The following is a 19,400-nucleotide window of genomic DNA, read 5'->3' on the forward strand; positions in this document are numbered from 1 at the left end:
ACAATAAGTTTCAACAGTCTTCTTAGTAAATCGCAGAATAACTTGGAGCTTGCAAATTACGGGCTGGGAAGCTGTTCAGCCTGAGACGACGAAGCCACCACAATTTTGCACGTCAAGGCGCCCAGTTATCGGCACCGTACAACCGGAGTGACAAAAGACAAGCACGGCGAGGCGCATGCACCACGGCTAGGGACGCCGGCTTGTTTTCAACCCAAGATGGCTCTATGAACGGCGACCGGAGACTCTTCCGTCACACGTTCACCCGGAGAATCCGCCGGGGACAGCAGTCAAAGATAGCAAGACAGCCGAATATCGCTATCAGCGATGCAAGTAGAACACCCTAGCGCCAGCCGATACGGCTCAGTCCCGTACACAGCTGATGTTAGTAATTCATTGAAATTTCGTTCTTCATGGCTGTCACGCTCCACCACGGTGTCTGATATTTCGGACATGTCCAAAAGAACAGACACAATAAAAATACAATTACGGCGATCACAAGTCAAGGATCATTCCTCTGTGGGGACCTTGGCAAAGGCATTGAGGTTAATAGGCAGGGAGCAGTTCTTTCGTAGTGCGTAGAGTAAGCTGAGAATGTGGGACCGCTGGGGGGGCGTGCTTGGAATAAGTCCGCGCAGCCGCAGTAATTCATTTGTCCTCGGTGGCTTAGGGGTTATAGCACTTGCCTAGTAAGCAGTAGGTCTCGAGTTCGAATCCCGGCCGATCACACACTTTCAACTGCCCACTGATTTTTATCAACGTCCCGTACGCAACTGATGATTGTAATTCTTTGAAATTTCATTCTTCACTACGGTCACGACACACCATGGTGTCTGTTCTTTCGGAAATGTCCGAAACTATAGACACTATATACAAATTCTTCAAGATTTCCGCTAATCGTTCAACGCTCTCAAAGAATTGTTCGAAGATGTATCAGAAGCGATCAGACGCTATCAAAACTATGCGAAGTGAGTTAGATTTAGAAACAAGAGGGCGTTTGCCCATCAAATAAATATTTTTTTTTTCTTTACGCTAGAATCCTTATAGCAATTAAAACGGTTTGAGGGTAGAAAACAGTAAAAACTACGAAACCTTACATGTAGTCACTCATAGCTAGATTATTGTTACTCTCATTGTTTTCAAAAAGTCTTGTCCTGAACCATTTCTCTGTGCTCAACGCTCCAAAGCTTTAACATTGGTCTTTTTGTGACGTTATATGATAGCGTTGTATGCACCGTCTTAGAAGAAATGATATGGAATGGTGATAGTGAACTCAAATACTCTTTAGTGACGTCTGAAAACCCGCAGGAGCAGTGGTAACAATAACCTTGCAGACGACTATGCCCTTAAAGGAATACCGAGGTAACGGTCCGGTCCAGCCAGCAGCCTAGACTAATATTACAGCACAGACGTAGCCTTTCCAGCACTTTCCAGCATCGCTTAGGGCACCATCTATACGACAGATTTCAGAACTATCAAAAAGCAACTGAATCGGTTCAGGGTAGGTTCATGAGCAAGTTGCGGTTCAGTTGCCGTCCGCTGTGACCGAGCGGTTCTAGGCGCTTCAGTCCGGAACCACGCTGCTAATACGATCGCAGGTTCGAATCCTGCCTCAGTTATGGATTTGTGAGATGTCCTTAGGTTAGTAAGGTTTAAGTAGTTCCAAGTCTAGGGGACTGATGACCTCAGATGTTAAGTCCCATAGTGCTTAGAGCCATTTTTTGCGGTTCGGTTAAACGTTACAAGTCGATGTTGCCAAGGCGTACGAGAGCAGCTGGAAAACTTTGCACTTGTAAGCCAAAGTCTTAAAGAAGGGGCAAGTACAGGACGAGCGAACGCTCTGGCGGCTTAGAGACATGCAATTCAAATTTTTTCCCAGTATTAAAATTCTCTTCTCGCAACTCCCACAACTCTACCCGCTTCCGCAGCAACACCAGAGAGAACATTTGCCCAGTTCAAACGTAAGACAGCGCGCATACGGAACAGTAAAGATCTATGGTACTGTGTGTCACTGGTCTCTTTTCCTTTGATCGATGATCTTCAGTTGAACCACAGTAAGTTATGCATCGATCTGCTAAAGTGCCATTATGGACAAATTTTTGTGAAACGTATACGGCACCAGCTATTTAGGGCGGGAGCTGAATAGTGAAAACTGTGTCCTTGTAAGTGGGGGTGACCCATAACTCGTCCACCAAAAGCAAATGTAGAATACGTCCACACGCTGCAATGTCAAAAGAAGTGATTCTGTTATGCGTCATTTGAAGTAGCTATTGTTTCCTGTCTGTGTCCGTGATACCTGGACACAAACTATTTTGCACACATCTGCCAGCGATAGCTTGTAACGCAGCGAGTTATTACGAGATGACATTCGTTGCAGTGCGGCACGTAGCACGGTGGCTGCGGGACGTCGATGTTTTTTTTTTTTTTTTTTCGCTTTGCTCACAGCACAGCACAGCTGATTGATGCTGCCTGCCTTGATAACTGCATAACGTTAACACTTAGTCGATACGAACATTCATACCCTCTACGAATCTAAATAATCCATATTAGTTATTATCCGATATTTTTCAAATTTGGTATTTGATGGAATGATGCTGTAAAAATTTCAGATTTTTATTTATTATAGTTCTAGAGATAAAGACGATCTCCTAAAACCCCTAAAACCTTAGCTCGTTTTTTTAAAAAATCTAGTTAAAAACAATAACAAATTGATTTCTATTACCATTTGAAGCCATTCCAAAGTTATCAGCGCATGAAAAGCAATTAATTAGAGTTTTCTTTTTAAAACTTTAGTCACTGTGCATTACGTAATACAAAAATTGGTCAAAATTATTATTTGAATATTTTGTCGTATCAGTGCGTGAGAATGATTGAGAGAGTGTATGTGGGACATACGTCAAAATTTAATATTTCATTTTACGTAAAACCTTGTATAAACGAACCGTGGGAAAGTTATGTTGCAAATACGATTCATGTGACGTATGTCGGTGTGTGCTGGCTTTTCTATAATAGCAGCCACAACGGAAGTTACAGGCGGAATACGTTTATTTATCAATTTGAAGAATATTTCGCACTTCGTTTATTTTGAATAAACAAAATAAAAGAATTTGAAGTTTTGCTGACATTAATTACTATCAAATTAGTGGTTGGATAAGGCAAGATTTGCCACGAGAATGATCTGGAAGGAACGATCTGATTGGTCGTTTAGATCAACAGCCAATCAGAATTAAGTTGTTCCCGCGTGAATAGAGAACTGGACCACGGGGAGTCGCTTGATAGCCGGTCTACGGATAACACGAGGTCAGATCGCTTCTTAAAAATACTCTGTAACATGAGGAAATAGTGAGCTAATTTCTGTTCGAACATATCGTGACTGAAGCGACAGAAGTTTCGAACATTCTAATGACGGTTGGTTTTTCTAAATTAAGTAGTTTCAGAGATATGAGTGTGTGAACTTTCTGGTCGTAGTAACAACTCCACGTGGCATGTTTCGTGCTCAGTACGGAATATTTTGGCGAGCACCTCTTACGAAGAAGACCACTGAAATGACCGAATGTTTAACTCGTAAATAGTTGTGGGTCTGTGTCTGGTAGAAAGTGAAATTTAGTCGGGTCGGACTTACTAAAATTATGGCTGCTTTTCGAGTGAATATTTGTTATACATACAGTAAACTTCGAATGATAACGTATTACCATGTTAAATACGGACTAGATAGCCATTTCATGTGTTTCAATAAGAATAAAAAGCAGAGTTAATATAATGTTAAACGCTTTTATGCGAGTAAACTGAAGATCCCAAACGCCCTATTTTTTAATCATGAACTTTCAGGAACTAACTTTCAACTAGAGTTACGCGGCCTCTGTGTAGTAGCTATTAGGTGACGGTTTTATCAACGCTGCATTACACCGCCTAGCACGTATCTGCTACCACAGAGTGAAGGGACATCGGAAAGAATCCTATCCAGGTAGGTGGAGTGAACGATAGCGTTAACAAAAACGCAGACGACCGACCCATCCCCGCCGCAAGTTGTTCTGATGGACAAGCCAAATCAAGTATTACCTTATGATATCACCTAGCTGGGGCAAATTCATATTTTTCTGTGGGTGCAGGAGACTAACGGTGGTATTTTATTTTTAACTTTGTAAGTATTTCTCGATTATTATTACAGCAGTTAAGAAAGTTGGTAAGCTGCTCTCAAAGCAAAGATTCGTTGGAACAGGATGTTGCTCTACTGGGAATGATCTTATTTAAGATGCTGAGCCCTTTTCTTCCTCCGACCTTTAAGTTAGTTACCTATCCAGGTTTAGGGAGTCGTATATTTTACTGCGGGTTCGGAACCACAGTGCACCTTTACATTTGTCACAATATGAAATCTCTGTCTGACGCGGAAGTGAGGATAAGTGTCAGAACGGATACTGGCACCGACTGGAATTCGACCCCAGTGTCCAAGACACTGACTCACGCAGCTACGGGCCCATAGGTTATTCTAGAAGTACAGTTTGTTAAGCAGTAAACAAACCACAAAGAAAGTCAATCACAGGATGTTTCCTGCGCAGAGAGTGCGCCCATTAACATACCTCACCGTTGTCATGCCTCGGCTTGGTTTCTCCCTCTGATGACCTCGTTGTGGACTGGATGGCATTACACACACACTTACCTCCTTTTCAGTTGACACAGTATGTTTCGCAGACATTACACATCTCAGAAATCAGCTTACAGTGCTTGGAAATACAGCCGTAATCCTATCGGAATTCTATCTTGTCGAGTTTCTCACAGCGTTATACGTAACTGCGTCTGCAGCCTTTGGGAAGATATTTTTAGTGCCCGAACTCTCCGAGGAAACCTTAACCTGAGTATAATTTCTTGTACATCTTTGCTGTCACAGATATGTGCTTCCTCTTCTTTGTATCTTTTTCTTCTCTTTTGATCCCTCACTTTAAGGAATGAGTGGGAATGACAAGCGTTCTGAGTGTCATATCTTCACAAAACGCGTTTATAGTACTGATGTGTTGTCGGTACTATGTTTCAAGTCCGTAGACTTCATTCAGGTGTTAAATTATGTATAAATTGTTTCAAATATTCAACACAAGATGACACATGCTCTTTGTGACAAGGAGTGAGTCTGCGTGGAATTCAAAGCGACATTCGTAAAAGTCTTTGTTCTGCTAGATTTGCACAAGATTGTTGACAGTGCTGAAATTATGAATCGAAGTCACGTAATTCCAATGCATACAACTGACTACTTTGATTTTAAGCATACTGCTGAAACGTTTTTGTAACTCCAGGCGTATATCTCCGAATGCAGCATGATCAAAGCGTCTCATATTCATCCATCTCATACAGCTATTAAAATTTGTTATACTGAAACAGAAAATGGAAAATTGTCAGTGCACTGAAAAGATAAAACGTTATCGTACGCCATGCCGTACTTTATCTAAAGGACCTATTGGCCCTATTGACGATGCCACTATTTCTACAATCAATATCTGATTCTAAGAATGAAATTGTGCAAGGAAGAGAAATAAGTAATGAGAGATTTTTTTCTTCAATTTAATTTTATTCACCTCTTGAAACTGAAAAAAATTATTAGAAATTGTTTTTGTTGATTACAGCTCCGCTAGTTCAAATATTACCGCTGCATTTCTGTACTCGTACTATCGCAAATAAAACGTTGAGACTTGGGGTTATTGGCACTTAAAAACGTCATTCAATAAGAAAAGTAACACATTTGTTTTCTCGGCCAATTTCGGTTGAAAAATTGTGGAATTTGATGTGGAACGTCGCTTCAGCCCCTATAGTTTCATGAACTTCCGACAGGCATTGGCGCTTTGCGTACCGTTCAAGATGGTGTGTTCCAAACAGAGAGCTGCCACAAAGTTTCTTTTGGTGAGAAACTAGAGCATCGCAGATATTCATAGGCGGTCGAAGAATGTCTATGGAGACCTGGTAGTGAGCAAAACCACGGCGAGTCGTTGGAAGAGGCATCTGTCGTCATCGCAACGAAGTCGTGCAAACATGTCCAATCTCCCGTGGGCCGGCCGGCCTGACGCAGCTGTGGCTCCAACATTGGAACGTGCAGACATTCTGATTCGAGGTGATGGACGGATCGCAATCAAACGCCTTGCTGTACAACTCGACTTCTCTGTTGGTAGTGCTGGCACACTCATCCACCTGTTGGGGTACGCAAAGTTATGTGCCCGGTGGGTTCCTGGTTGCCTAGCAAAAGATCATAAAGAGCAACAAAGGACCATCTGTCAGCAACTGCTTGGGGTTACGGGACTGATCGTTACAAATTTTTGTCTAACATCGTCACAGGCGATGAAATGGGTTCATCAGTTCGAACCGGAAACATAACGGCAATCCGTAGAGAGGCGCCACACAACCTCTTCTCCTCTACAAAGCTGCGCCCCCAGCCGGTAAAGTCATGGCGACAGGCTTATTCTGTTTGCTGTCCCACCCCGCCCCCCATCATGACTGTATTGTGCTACTCTCAGGAAATTGAAGAAACGACTTCAGCGTGTTCGTCGCCACGAAAATGCAGACGGACTTCTCTATGACAATACAAGGCCCCACACATGTCTGAGCACCCGAGAGGAGCTCAGAAAACATCTGTGGAAGCCCTACGTGGGCGACGAGGAGGGTTTTGATGCAGCAAGGCATTGGCTACGACATCGACGAGTAGAAGATACGAAAAGAGATACAGTGTCTTTTGACTCTCCTGCCAAATGTGAGAGTTAGCGCTTGGAACGTGTGACATTCCCATTCTTCATTTGTTTTACGAAGTCAAATAATATACAAACTTGAAAGGCAATGTCGGCTCACATAATTACTTTATATTGATTGTAAATCACCATTATCGGTTTCTTAAGCAGATTACCGTTATTTTCACAATATCTTTCAAATAGGATCTTATGCCTCACACAGAATGCTAAATTGTGACGCCACGGTCCGCAGAAATGCGTTACCATACCGGTAGCACTGGTAAGGCGAATGGGACACTGAGTGAGGTTTCGCTCCGCAGCCAGCGTCCAGGTTTGTCGCGGCTTCTCTGGATCCCTCATGTCGAGCACAGACCACACTGCCAGTCCCCCTTCCGCCAGTCATGAGTGCGGGCCTTGTCCGTAATGACGACATCGTAGACATGATGTCTAAACTTGGAGCACATTCCTTCTTTCTCTGGCCTGGTTCAAAAGGTGTTCATCAACTCATTTAAAAGGTGAAATGCACATAAGCTGACATTCCTTCATTAGTACTTACGATGTTACGAACCGCTTTTCGGATTTTTGGACTGTCATCAGGTAATAGATTGCTACTGTCAACAAAGACGATAGTATAGCGTATCATACGTGCTAAAGAAAATATATTACAGCGTCTTGGGTCATGACGGTAGGTGAAAATTGGTACATCGAGAGCTTTTCACAAAGTTAATTACTATCAGTTGCCGGTCTAAACTGCATCCGCTATACACGTACGAACTGAGCCATGCTGGCTTTGCGGCTATCGATATTTGTTCAGAGATGCTAACTGTTCGGCGCTTGTGAGCCGGTCGCGAGTCGCGAGGTGGCAGGGAGCGGATTGACGGGCGAGAGCGAGTGCGTTTAACTTGGGAGGTAGACAGAAGATTGCCCAAGGAGGGGAGGTAACCCGGTCGGTGAAGAGGTGTCTTGAAAGGGCACTGTGACAATTGTAACGGCTGTGTCTTGAGATGGTCTCCGTAGCCAAGCAGTTCGTGGCCGTTAACCGATTACATCTTATTGGGAGATTGTAGTGGCGACAGACTTCTCTGATGCTGTTGGACGATCATTTCGCTGACCTGATAAGGTGGCATCATTCTGTTTATGTCTTTCACTGTCCAGGCACCTTCTGCCTTCCGTATTGCAAGTGTACCTCACCTTAGACAAACTATTATCGAGTGCTCAGTTATGAAAATCTGTTAGTAATCCATGTTTTGATCGTACTCTACGCAATTTGTTACACCATTGTGATGGAACTCTTGTTGCCTGGTGTCTAGTAGCGTCGGCATTCTGCGTTACCGTCCAAGCCGTGGGTATTATTGTGTATAATGTTTTAAAACCGAGTGTTTAGTTTCTTCCAGACAATATGATGGATCTTGAACTGTGTGATATACCAAAGTACGCTAACTACGTGAGACACTTGTGCGGAGGTTTGAATGTCGGCATCCATCAAGGGCTCGATTATCGTAAGGATAAATTACCACGTGCTGTTTTTCTGGGAGCATCACGTGTGGAAGTGAGCTCAATCGGTTACTTGAAATATTTCAACCCTCAGTGTGTGTAATTGTTACTTTTAAGCTAAATTAATCTGACGCAATTTCTTTTAACTCTTGCGATACTGCTGTTATGCCTTTTTACTTAAAGTTGTTTTAAGTGGCTGATTACGTGATGCTCCCAGAAAAACAGCACGTGGTAATTTATCCTTACGATAATCGAGCCCTTGGTGGATGCCGACGTTCAAACCTCCGCACAAGTGTTTGAGACATTTGGTTGTAGCGTGTTGTTGCTACGTCAGCACACGCGATTTGTTGGACTATAATTGTTGACAATTTGTTCTACATCTGTGCCTAGGTGGTGTGTCTGGCTTACATCTTACATCTTCGGGCTTTCGCCTGTGTTTGAGTCTGACGGAATTGGACGTTCCGTTAAGACAGTAAGGTGCACCCAATAATAGTCCTCTGAATTCACAGTTTGTGGGGGGAGAGAGGGGGGGATGGAGGAGCACCCGGGAAGTGAAGTCGGACGCATCTAAAGTACTCTACAAGGCACAACCAGGTGTGGCTCGACTCCGCAGGAGGTTCATGTCCGCACTTGGCAGATGCCGTGAGCTGGGAACTATTTCATTTGTAAGAAAAGTATCTGATGTAGATTACTGCCTGACCAACTGGGAGTCCGTATGCAAGGTTAATCTTTCTTTTAAATGAATACATTTGGGCAAGGTTTTAAAACTGTAAGTGAACTTACGACAGTCCTTTGGGCGTGCAGCGTTCCCTGTTTTCTATAAAAAGGTATTACCTTTCTCATTTGCAGAGTTGTCATACATTCGCTAGTAACTAAAGCCAACTGACAGACTTCATGTATAAATATTCTTTGAATGGGAGTTTATTATTATATATGTTATTTTTTCACCATTTGTTAATCCCAAATACAGTTATTAACAGCTCATGTGTAAAGTTATCCTTTTTTAAGGTATTATCCTTCTCATTTGAAAAGTTGTTATACTTGCTTTGGGACTGAATGCCAACTGATGGGCTTCATGTACAAATGTTCTCTTTGTTTAAGTTTGTGACAATTATTGTTTCTGTTGATTGACTTTAATAAATGTTGTGAACAACAAAAGGTGAATGCTCCCCTGCCCTAAGGTGCAGTCCCTCCGCTTAGACATTTGGGCGTTTTATGATACGACGAGGTAACACAGATTTCACCAACGATGCACCAACTGTAATGCTGTGTGAATACAAATGCCAACAGTGAGTGAGGGAATAAATACAAAACTGTACTTCACTCACAGTAAACTGCTGCATCTGCACTGCGTAGTGTAAGTCTCATGTGGGTAGCAAATAAGAGTGAGTAACACGTTGGCCATATCCTGGTGTCCACAGTGTGTGCTACCACAAGCTGTAGCCCACACAGCGCCGGCCGATACCACCTTACAGATGCCCTTCGCCTTGACAGCGGTATTCCGTGCACGTTAGGAGCCAGCCTGTGTGGCCGAGCGGTTCTAGGCCCTTCAGTCTCGAACCGGGCGACCGCTACGGTCGCAGGTTTGAATCCTGCCACGGGCATGGATGTGTGTGATGTTCTTAGGTTAGTTAGGTTTAAGTAGTTCTAAGTTCTAGGGGACTGATGGCGTCAGATGTTAAGTCCCATAGTGCTCAGAGCCATTTGAACCATTTTTGCACGTTAGGAGAACAAAAATGATTCTATCAAAATGTAAGTGCGTATTTTCGGTACAAACGGACGGATATTTTACAATACTATAACCGTTATCAGCAAAATACATCATTAAAACTAGAGTAATAACGATTGCGTTCTCACGCCTATGTTGGAATTAAGAAATTGCACATATTTTGTACAACAGTTGCTTTTCTTCCTTAATGTTGAGGAAGACACATGCTGTATAGCGCACACTAAAATTAGCAAATAAAAGCAAATGTTTACACTCTAAATCGATCTTTTTGTCTCCGGTTTTGCCCAGGAAAGAAGCATCTCACACGTTTGCACTGCCAAATTCTATTCACTGGTGACGGTGTTATAGAGAAAACATGCAAGGGTGCTAAATTTTGTTAGAGCTGATTTTATTTTGCTTAGCATGCAAGCTAAGGGACTCACACCTAGTGAGTACGTGGCTGGCGACCACGGGGTCCCGAGCTGAGTCCTGGCATTGCTTCCACTTACTTATGCCAGGCTCCTCATTTTTAACTTTCCTATTTGGCCACCCTCGGCCAACTCTTGTTCTTTTCCGACCCTGATGCTATTAGGTTTCGAGGGCTAGGGGTCTTCCATTTCCAACCTATACTTCTACTGAGCTGAATATCTCTCGGGATAAGGAGATTACCTTCTATCAGTTGCCAACGGCCTTCTAGGAGGGCGGATGAGCGGCTAGAAGGAAGGGCACTCTCTTGCCCTTGGGGTGGGAAACTGCTCCTAAAGGCGGAGAAGCCACAAGGTGGCCAACGGCATAGAATGGAGAAGGCAACGGGAAACCACTCCATTAAAGACCCGGGCGGGTATCCCAAGTATCAGCAACTTATGATGGAAAGCTCTTTGGTTAAATTATCCGGAGGTAAAATAGTCCCCCATTCTGATCTCCAGGCGGGGACAACTAAAGAGATACCAAAATACAAAAGCATTGATGTAAGAAGGATAGCAACATGGAACGTCAACTCACTTCTTAAATGTGGTAAACTGAAAAAATTGAAATTGGAAATGAAACAAATGGATATTGATGTACTGGGAGTCTCAAAAATGAGATGGCCAAACGCTGGCGACTTTTGGTCAGGGGATTACAGAATCATACACACTGGAACAGCACAAGACAATCCCGGGATTGCAGGAGTGGGAATTATCCTCAGCAAAGAGATGGGGTTAAGAGTAAAAGGATTTGTTCAACATAGTGAGAGGATAATTTATGTCCGATTTGAAACTAAACCAAGGGACACAATCATAATCCAAGTATACATGCCAACTACGAGGCACGAGGATGATGAAATCGACATGATGTGTGACTACCTTGAAGAAGTAATTGGCAGAAGTAAAGGAGTTGAAAACCTTGTCATCATGGGAGATATGAATGCCGTTGTTGGGGAAGGTAAAGAAGAGGATGTGGCAGGGAATTTTGGATTAGGATTAAGAAATGAAAGAAAGGAGAAACTTTTAGAATTCTGCCCAAGAAATAAACTTTGCATTACAAATACCTTCTTTAATCATCAGCCAAGAAGAAGATATACTTGGAAAATGCCTGGTGACATTAACAGATATCAAATTGATTTCATATTAGTGAAGCAAAGATTTAAAAACCAAGTTAAGGACAGCAGATCATATCCAGGCTGTGATGTGGAAAGTGACCACATACTCGTTATGATGACGACTGAACTAAAATTCAAGAACATTAAAAAAAGAAGTACATGTAAATGGGATTTGACAAACCTGAAAAACGAAAATGCACTGAAGCACTGTCAACTAGAAACAGACAAGAAAACAAATACACAGGGCTGCAATGACGTCCAAAGCAGCTGGGAAAAAATAAAAACTGGTATTTTAGAAGCAGCAGAAGAAGTAATAGGAAAAGAAAGGACAGAGAAAAGGAAGGAATGGATCACTAATGACCTACTAAATATGATGGAAGAAAGAAGGAAATTAAAAAATTCTGTGAAGTAGGAAGACCAAGAGAAAAACAAGAGTCTGAAAAACAGAATCAACAGAGAGGCAAAACAAGCAAGAGAAAAATACCTTGATGATCTCTGTATTTCAGTTGAGGACAACATGAGCAAGGGAAATATCGACAAGGCCTGTAAATGTGTGAGACATTGCTTTGGAGACAGAAGAAACAAGTGTAGGGCTGTGATGGATGAAAATGGCAATATGTTGGCTGACGATGATGAAGTTGCAAGAAGATGGGAACACTATATAGGAAAACTGTACAGCGGACCAGACCTGTCTGAAAACATCATGGAAGAAGAAACAGAAGTAGATGCACACAACATAGGTGAACCTATATTAAAGGAAGAGTTTTAACCAGCTCTGAAAAAATTGAAAAACAACGAATCGCCTGGTATAGACAATATCTCAGCCGAACTTCTGAAATCTGGAGGAGCAAAACTGAATCAGGAGTTGTATAATTTTGTTTTCAACATGTACGAGCAGGGTAAAATTCCTACAGACTTTGAGAAAAACATTATGATCCCCATTCCAAAGAAGGCAAATGCTACAAAATGTGAAAATTATAGGCAGTTCAGCCTAGTTACTCACGCCTCTAAAATATTAACCTCAATTATCCTAAAACGCATAGAACAAAAAGTCTAAGCTACACTCTCCGAAGACCAATTTGGATTCCGGAAAGATAGAGGAACCAGAGAAGCAATATTTGCTCTAAAACTAATAATAGAGAAACGACTAGATAAGAACCTGAAAACATACATAGCTTTTGTAGATGTAGAGAAAGCCTTTGATAATGTTAAATGGGATAAGATGTTTGAGGTACTCAAAAAAGTAGGAATAGACCATAAAGATAGAAAAATGATATGGAACCTGTACAAAAACGAGACAGCAGTTATCTGTGGACGGACAAAACAAGAAGAGGTGCAGATACGGAAAGGTGTCCGACAAGGTTGCGCACTATCCCCTGTTATCTTTAACGTATACATTGAAGAGGCGCTGAAAAAAGTAAGGGAAAATTCACAGACAGGTGTAGTAATTCATGACCAACGAATAGATATGATAAACTATGCCGATGTTATAGCTGTCCTGGCTGAAAGTGAAGAAGATCTTGTAGTCCTACTGAATAAAATGGATAAAGTTATGGGTGAAGAATATAATATGAGAATTAATAAAGCAAAAACAAAAGTAATGGCACGCGACAAAGAAGATCAAGTGAAAGTCCAAGTTCATGTAGGCAATGAACTGCTTGAACAAGTTGATAAATTTACTTATCTGGGCAGTAATATTACCAGGGATGGAAGGAGCAAGGCAGAAGTGAGAAGTAGAATAGCTCAATCAAAGGCTGCTTTTAACAAGAAGAAAAACATATTAACATCTAAGAGCATCAGCCTTGAAATCAGGAAAAGATATTTGAAATCATATGTGTGGAGTGTGGCATGCTATGGGTGTGAAAAATGGACTCTCGGGACAGAGGAAGACCAGAAGCTAAATTCTTTTGAAATGTGGTGCTACAGACGCATGCTCAAAATAAAATGTATCGACAAGGTCACAAACGAAGTGGTTCTGGAAAGAGCAGGTGAGAAGAGAAGCTTCTGGAGTTTCATTGTTAAAAGAAGAGTGCAATTTACAGGCCATCTATTAAGACATAAAGGACTCCTGAACACAACTATAGAGGGATATGTCGAGGGAAAAAGACCAAGAGGAAGACCACGACTGAGGTGCATGGATCAAATCGTGAAAGATGTGAGATGTAACACCTATAAAGAAATGAAGAGAAAAGCTGAAAGACGCACAGAATGGAGACAAGCTGCCATTGTAGCTGTTGCAAACCAATCCTTGGATTGACCACTACAGAAGAAGAAGAAGCATGCAAGCAACAGCGCTGTGAAGTCCGAGAGTGAAAATCTATCTCCAGTTTATGTATAAGGAAAGAATGGTGTATATTACAGTGTAAAGTAAAAATATATACAACAGTTGAACAGACGTTCGATCAGATTCCATGTACTTCTTATTCCAAATAGCCATACCGAGGGGACGATTTCGAGCATGCCATATAACAATATTTAATATGTGTACAAAAAAACAGGTACGTTGATGTCTCGTTCTCAGATGTAGGATAAGTTTAAAAAAACCTTAAACATATATAGCCATTTACCAGATAAACAAAAAAAAGGTCTCAAAACGTGTGCAAACACAGTAGACTAAAATGCATGCGACAATTCTTAGCAGGCCGCGGTGGCCGTGTGGTTCTAGGCGCTCCAGTCCGGAGCCGCGCTGCTGCTACGGTCCCAGGTTCAAATCCTGCCTCGGGCATGGGTGTGTGTCACGTCCTTAGGTTGGTTAGGTTTAAGTAGTTCTAAGTTCTAGGGGACTGATGACCACAGCAGTTGAGTCCTATAGTGCTCAGAGCCATTTGACAATTCTTAGTCAATTGTAGCCACTCATCGTCAATCAGAAAATATGTTTGTAACACTTGTATACATTGATCGAGTTACTCCATTGAAGGTGTGCGTAAGTCAGATTTTACACACCAGTCAATTTTCTGATGTTATTAAAAATATATGCATCGTACAGTGAAAAAGAGTGTAGTGCACTTGTCGCGTTAAATCTGCATTACTGGTAGGTGTCGCGTCACCTTATTGTCGAAATTTGCTGTTATGAAAAGAAACGATAGTGTAATGACTTGTTTGGAAAGAGTTCTTATATGAATTTTTGTAAAATGTATAGACTGTGGCCTGAAAATATCTGAGCAGCAGAATCCGGTCAAAAGTTTACTACGCACAGACGAGTGCAGTGTTGCGGCTTGCGCCAAAGATAACATCTACGGCGGAGCTGGCAACCTCAAGACTCCAACAGCAGCCGCAAAGTAAAACCAACTATCGTTCAACTGGAGAAATGGCGTGCTATGTTTGTTCTTCGTAAATGGTTTGTGGTTTTGCCCATGAGAAAGTTAGTTAGTCGTTGTTGTTTTGTAGCTGGACTAAGACCAGTCCGAATCGGGGTAGACTCGACAGTATTTGAGTAAGACGCTACAGCCATCTACGTGAATGGCGTGAGATTGTTGTCGGCTCGTTTGAAAGATATTTTTACCGATCTCTGACGAATTCGATCTCACTTTTTGGGGCGAAAAGAGTCAAGTGATTGGTGTCTGCGGGAACTTCGTCTGAGGTAGCAGTTGTGGCTACGGAATATTGTAGTTTATGATTGGTTCCTCGTGTTTTGTGATTTTATGCCAAAACAGTTGCTGAACGAAGTGTAACTTGAAACCGACTCGTTTGAAGGCGATTACAGATTTTCTTTCCATTTTGCTGTGGGAAATTAGTGACGTTATCACGTGAAATCTGTATTTGAATATGAGGGTGAAGAAATCACGCACTAGGATGCTCTGCAATGGAGTATTAGTGGATTGAACGGTGAAATCAAGCATTTGTTAAATAGTGATTTTTGCGATATTGCATTATCATTTTACCGTGAGCCTCGATGTCGTTTAGTTAAAAGAACTGCGTTATCTTTGTAATTAGTAGAACGGACGCCCTACAATTGTATATGACAAAGCGAAGACCAGTCTAGGAGATTTGCACGCGCGGTCTCAAATTTAACAGCTTTTCTTACAAAACCCTAAACGATAAAGCAAGAACCATTGTTATTGAGGACACGCTAGTTGTCTCTCCTTTCATGCGATTTCCGTGTTTTAAATAATTTCAATAGTAGTGGGTCCGCGGAAAATCAACGCCTGAACTAGGATTACTTTTGCGTCTATTTTGAAGTTCAATCACTTTGAAAATGGCAGTCACATCCAGGTTTCTTTGTTTAAATTTTTTTAGAGGATTCTCCCGCTTAGAGTAGTTTGTTTGATTGGCCATCACCGTAAAATGAAAGCTAACTTGTATCTGTACAAGAATAAGGCAAAACAGTTTCTGTTTCAAAAACAGAAACGTTGCCCCGAGTCTCATTTGCCCCATATTGAATGTTCAAGGATATTTTAAAAGTAAAGTTTAGTTTTATGGCAAACGTATACTTTGCAAATATCATAATGTGGTAAAAGGAATTCAATGATTAAATAAAGTAAATTCTGCAACGTTATAAAAAGCGAAGATTTTAATTCCCAAAGAGACAGGAATATTAGTTCAGATTTGTTAATTTCCAAAGGCAGAAATTATTTCTTATTTCTTAAGTATAAGAGGAGAGAAATTATCTCCAGGATTTTATTTAAATGAAAGGACGATTAATTCTTGAAAGAAAAATAATTTACTTATTACTGAGAAGTTAAGCATTTTAAAACGAATTAATACGTTGGTACTCAAGTTATGCATCGATATTGTTGTAGCGTGGTTACTACGTATAGAAGTTGTAGGTTAAACAAAGAAGTAAACTGTTCCTCTGAAAGTACGAGATAAAGTAGATATTATTTAAACGTGTAGAAAACCACACAGCAGTTAGTTGGTTCTAAAAAATTTTGTTATGATTTTGTACTGGAAACAAAGTTATACAGTAATATCGAACACAACAGTTTGGTTTTTTGCATGTAACAGATTTGAACATTTCTGTTACGCCGTTGCTTAACTAGGTGCGTTCTCGTCTATTAATTTAATTTGTGGCTGTGACTAGTGAGCACAAGTATCTGGTTTTCTATCAAACTCATACTGCAGTGCATAGCATTTTCTATCATATCTGAGATCGTCTTTGGTGGTAGGTATTCGTACGAATATTGTAGCTCTTTTGATAGTCAGATGCGTTATTAATGTCATTACTATCATATTCCGGCAGCTAAAACTAGCATGTCAGACTATAAATAGTATCTGTGGCAATTCTTTATTGCACAACATCTTCGTAGTTGTACGTAGTGTGGGCTGCATCGAGAGAATTTCGACATCCAGGTAAAAGAGTCTAAGTTGTGATCTGGACAGACGATATTACCAATACAGAACTTTACGCTTACCTGCAAATTCGATTGACGTACTTTTAAATAGGGCTCACATAGCAGATTCTTGTGTTGTGCTTCTTGAGTACAACTTGTAACGCCGAAAATGAAGATAAAATACCTTCTGCACCATCCAAAATTTTCGCCGCTTAATATCCGTTGATAACTTGTGCTGCACTTTTGATTCTGAAGCTGTAAACTATATTACAGAAACTATATTTAATAGTTAATCGATGTAATAGTGAATTTATTTCTGAGTGTATACAATTGATCGTAATCGTAATGAAAACATTGTAAATTGCTGGGTAATAGCAATTATTTAATGTATCGATAGCAACAACAAGTTGGTAGCAACTGTGCCGTTGTTTATCTTTGCGTATGGTAATTCTCAGTCGCGTTGCGAGTAGAGAGGAGGCAGGGCAAATAGAGTCATGGAAGTGTGCGGAAGTGTTTGTTGGGTGCTCCCGCTGACGCTGGGCGCAGCTACGCTCGCGTCAGTGTAGACTCGCCTGATTCGTTAACCCGCGACTATTGAGCGCACGGTAGGAATGGACAGGCAGAGGAAGCTGCAGATCTAACTGCTGGCTGTCCCGTAACTACCTGTGGCTCTAGAGTCGAGTTGGGGTTCTCATCGAACAGCAGCATCAGCAACAACGGCAGCTCTGCACTGTCGTCGGCTACATTCTTCGTCGTCCGCACAGCTACAAATTATAAACTTATCTAGGCATTACCCACCCAGTAACATTTCTTTCACAGAGCATGGCTAAGCTGAATAATAACCTGTGTTGTCATTGTCGTCAGACATTATTAGCAAACAGGGTTCCTTTCCTTTCCATCCAATCACCGAGTGTTGTAAGAATATGAAAATTGATGAACTATTTACTGCCAGTTTTGTGTGTTTGCTAATCACCAGTTTGTCTAAATTTTCTGCCTCAATAACTGCTCATTCTTGTATTGCATGACAGAAGCTACTTGAAGTAAAATTTCACTGACGAAACTAGTAACTGAAGATACAGCAGAAGTTAAGAGTGCTCAATTTCATTTATTCTGTGTTTAGCTTAGCGAGTGATTTCTGCTGGCTTCGTATGTATTTTACTGTTATTTTAAAAGTAAAATCAATTGTTCATTTGCTTAAAGTAAATTCAGTTCATTCTTTCAATAATAAATAGTAAATTGCTCCCTTTTTCTAAATTTTGCATTAATTGACACGAAGGTTACTGCGAGTTTCACTTGCCAACGGCCTTGCTGCAGTGGTAACACCGGTTCCCGTCAAATCACCGGAGTTAAGCGCTATCGGGCTGGTCCAGCACTCGGGTGGGTGACCATAGAGCCTGACGAGCGCTGTTGGCTTGCGGGCTGCTCTCACCCCTTGTGTGGAAAAACTGAGGAGCTACTTGATTGAGAAGTAGAGGCTCCGGTCTCGGAAACTGACATACGGCCGGGAGAGCGGTGTGCTGACCATTTGCCCCTCCTTACCCGCATCCAGTGACGCCTTCGGTCTGAGAATGACACGACGACCGGTCGGTACGGTTGGACCTTCGTGGCCTGTTCGGGAGTAGTTCAGTTTTTTTCAAATTTAACTTAAGCTAGTCATTTATTTAACCAGTAATTTCATTCAACGTTACTTTCAAAATGTAGTATCTCAGAATAACTGACTGCAAACTGTCTCGTGAATTGTCGTGCTGTGGGAAAGCGTGACAACATTCTGTTGCCACGCCAGTGATTATTTGCTCAAATTTCCTTGCGGTTATCTTTCTCAAGATTCTGGAGATTCATTGCCCTAGTGGGCTGGCGACCGTTTAATTATCCCTTCTTTTTAGCTTATCAGTGTTTTCTTTGTTTTGTCAGTGATTTTTGTAGGAAATATTACGTGGTACCCTTTTTCCTCCACTGTTTAGTTCGTGAGCGACTGCGGTATATTCCACCAATTTCAAAATTATCATTAGTATTTAGCTCAAATTTTGAATAGACTTTTCCTTCAGAAGAGTCTGTTGTTCTCCGACTAAACAGCGTTATTTTTCTTCGGTGACGATGGCCTTACTCACTGCAAAATTTCTTTCGGCATATGCGATCACAGCCAGTTATATATAGGAATCCAGTATGCGGACCAGGAAGGGGGAGGTTACAGATTGAGCGAAACCAGTGTGTTGATTTCTGCTGTGCGACGTTGCTCTGTCCTCACAAGTAACTGGCCCTCTGTACGTCCCTTCGTTTTGTTGATTCTATAAGGGTTGTCGTGTCTGCAGGATGGCGCAACACAATAGGGGATATCACAGGCGCACTTTACTCTGGTAATCATTCGACGAGTGAAGAACTTGATGAAACTCTGTCACGAACGAAAAATGGAAGGGCGATCGGGAAGGAGGGAATAAACGCTGGGCTTATAAAACACTGAATATTTTCTACATATTTCCGGTTGGAATGGCGACAAACGAACTCAAAAATGTTATTTGCTTTAGTTTATAATCACAAATTCTAACTTTGCCTACTGGCTACCGGTCTCGACAAGAAGTCGTCATGCTGGCTTCCCAGGTAGGTGTGACACAGTCGCAGCTTGGGAACCGAGCGTGGCGTATCCGTGCCAGGGG

This window comes from Schistocerca piceifrons, chromosome 2, assembly GCF_021461385.2.
Source record: "Schistocerca piceifrons isolate TAMUIC-IGC-003096 chromosome 2, iqSchPice1.1, whole genome shotgun sequence".
NCBI classification, from domain to species: Eukaryota; Metazoa; Arthropoda; class Insecta; order Orthoptera; family Acrididae; genus Schistocerca; species Schistocerca piceifrons.